Source organism: Suricata suricatta, chromosome 5 (assembly GCF_006229205.1).
Source record: "Suricata suricatta isolate VVHF042 chromosome 5, meerkat_22Aug2017_6uvM2_HiC, whole genome shotgun sequence".
In the NCBI taxonomy this organism is placed as follows: Eukaryota; Metazoa; Chordata; class Mammalia; order Carnivora; family Herpestidae; genus Suricata; species Suricata suricatta.
Window position 1 is genome coordinate 22,479,324 of NC_043704.1, and position 2,666 is coordinate 22,481,989.

Sequence of the window (2,666 nt, forward strand, 5' to 3'; positions counted from 1 at the left end):
TCAAAATAAATTACAAAAATAAATAAATAAATAAGTGAGTTAATTAATTAATTAAATTCTTTGAGCAAACAAAGCTACTTTAGTCATATAAGTGAAGCTTAATTTAGCTTATTTCACAAGACCAGGGAGGCTAATTTGACCTGTGTTATTTTTAGCTTATGCCTATACAAATCATAAGTGAAACTTAAATTGTTTCCTCAGATCCTTATGAGACAACCACTACTCAACTTTCATTTAAGAAAAATTATCATATTTTCACAAATTACTGTGGAGAAAAGGCAGTCACTGCCTCTACCCTATATAAGTTGTTTTATAACAATATAACTCATGGGCTTGCTGAGCAGCCCCATGGCAGTAGGGAAGAAGCACTTTACAAAAAGGCAGCATAAAATGGAGCCAAGAAGAAAGAGGTTGATCCATTTTCTAAGAAATATTGGTATGATGTGAAAACACCAGCTACACTCAATATAAGAAATATTGGAGAAAATAATAAATATTGGGAAAACTCTACTCATGAGAACTTTAGAAACCTAAATTGCATTTGATGCTCTCAAGGGTTGTGTTTTTGAAGTGAGCCTTGTTGATCTGCAGAATGATGAAGTTGCATTTAGAAAATTCAAGCTAATTGCTGAGGATGTTCAGGGAAAAAACTGTCTAATTTCCATGGCATAGATCTTATCTAGAACAAAATGAGCTTCATGCTCAAAAGATGGCAGACACTGAATGAAGTTCATGTTGATGTCAAGGCTACCGATGGTTATTTGCTTCATTTATTTTGTGTTGGTTTTACTAAAAAACACAGCAATAAGATTCACAAAGCTTTTTATGTGCAACACCAACAGGTTTGCCTAGTCAGGAAACAATAATCGAAATTATGACTGGAGAGGTGCAGACAAATGATTTGAAAAAAGTGGTCAGTTAATTGATTCCAGACAGCATTGGGAAAGACCCAGAAAAGGCTTGCCGTCTATTTATCCATGCCATGACATCTTGGTTAGAAAAATAAAAATGCTGAAGAAGTGGAAGTTTGAATTGGGAAAACTCATGGAGTTTCATGATCAAGGTAGTAGTTCTAGAAAAGCTACTGGAGTGAGACATGTGATAAAGTTGAATCAGCTGATGGATATGAGCCACCATTCCAAGCATCTGTTTGAAATTCAGACATGTAATGGTGAAAAATACCACCTAATTCCGTGTTTTGGTTTGATTTCTCCTGGTTTTCATACTATCTTTTTAGCATGTACAACATAAACTTTTTCTAATTATTACTTCTTTTTTATTATTAAAAAAATTTTTTTGTTAACGTGTATTCATTTTTGAGAGATGGAGAGAGACTGAGCATGAGTGGGGGAAGAGCAGCGATAGAGGGAGACACAGCATCGAAGCAGGCTCCAGACTCTGAACTATCAGCACAGAGTTCGATGTGGGGCTAAACTCATGAACCATGAGATCTTGACTAGAGCCCAATTGGATGCTTAACCAACTGAACCACTCAGGCGCCCCTCTAATTACTACTTCTGTGATGTATTGGTTTTATTTATCCCCCCCCCACCCCTCCAAACTATTGACAGTTAGGAGGATAGAGACTCCATGGATGGGATTAGTGCTCTTATAAAAATCAAGAGGACTCCCCTGCTCCTTCTGCCAACTGAGGTTACTGCAAACAGAAGGCTGTGTAGGAAGCAGGTTCTCACCAGACACCGAATCTCTGGGCAACATAAACCTGGACTTACCAAGAATCCAGAATGACGAGAAATGATTTTGATTTGTTTATAAATCATCCAGGCTATATAGTATTTTGTCCAAGCAGCCCGAGTGGACTAAGGCACTCCTCTTTCTGTGCCTTTCTGTCACTGTCACTGTCACCATCTTAATCCGAAACTCCCTGCCTCTAAACTACATTGCTTGCACTACCTGATATAGACTGCTGAGTTAGACACCTCCCCTCACAGTTTGTATGTCCCCGTGAGAGCTAGCGGGAGACATATTACAGTCTTCTTAATCTGATTCTCGTAAAGAAGCTTTAACCCTTTCCAGCGTGCTCTGATTGTAAGAATTTTGGTAGTGATTATGCTTTCATTGATTTAACATGCTTCATTGGCTTTATGCCTACAATTTGCATAAATTTGAATACATTAAGTCCTTTAAAATAGAGTGAATTAGGTATTTATATAATCTCTGTATACATTTAAAAAAGAGAGATTTAGAGAGGTATTGTTATTTTCTAAGATCACAAGTAGTGACCCTACAGCATTTGTTCTCTATAGGATAACACCCATTTCTCCATCTTACTCAGTAAGGTGATTAAAGTCTTTCATTAAAAGAATGATTATCTAATTTGCAGGATTTTGAAACATATACTTATAAGCTGGAATGATACTTTGGGTTCTAATGGATATAATGGTACAGGACTTTTCACCAATGTAAAAGGGTTTTCCAGAAACATTGAATGATACAATTATTTGAAAATGGTAGATCTATTCATGAAATGTACACATTGAGTCAATCAGTTTAGGTTTTACCTCCCAAAGAAAGTTCATTGGAAGAATAAAAGGAAAACATGATCTCACTACCTTTTCTGTGTCTCACATCTTTTTTTTACTTTTTTTTTAATTGTTTATTGTCAAATTGGTTTCCATATAACACCCAGTGCTTCTCCCCACAAG

General features: G+C 36.2%; 1 pseudogene; it reads left to right on the forward strand.

Annotated features, from left to right (window-relative positions):
• Positions 1-348: 348 nt before the first annotated feature.
• Positions 349-1,154, forward strand: LOC115292600 (annotated as a pseudogene).
• Positions 1,155-2,666: the final 1,512 nt, after the last annotated feature.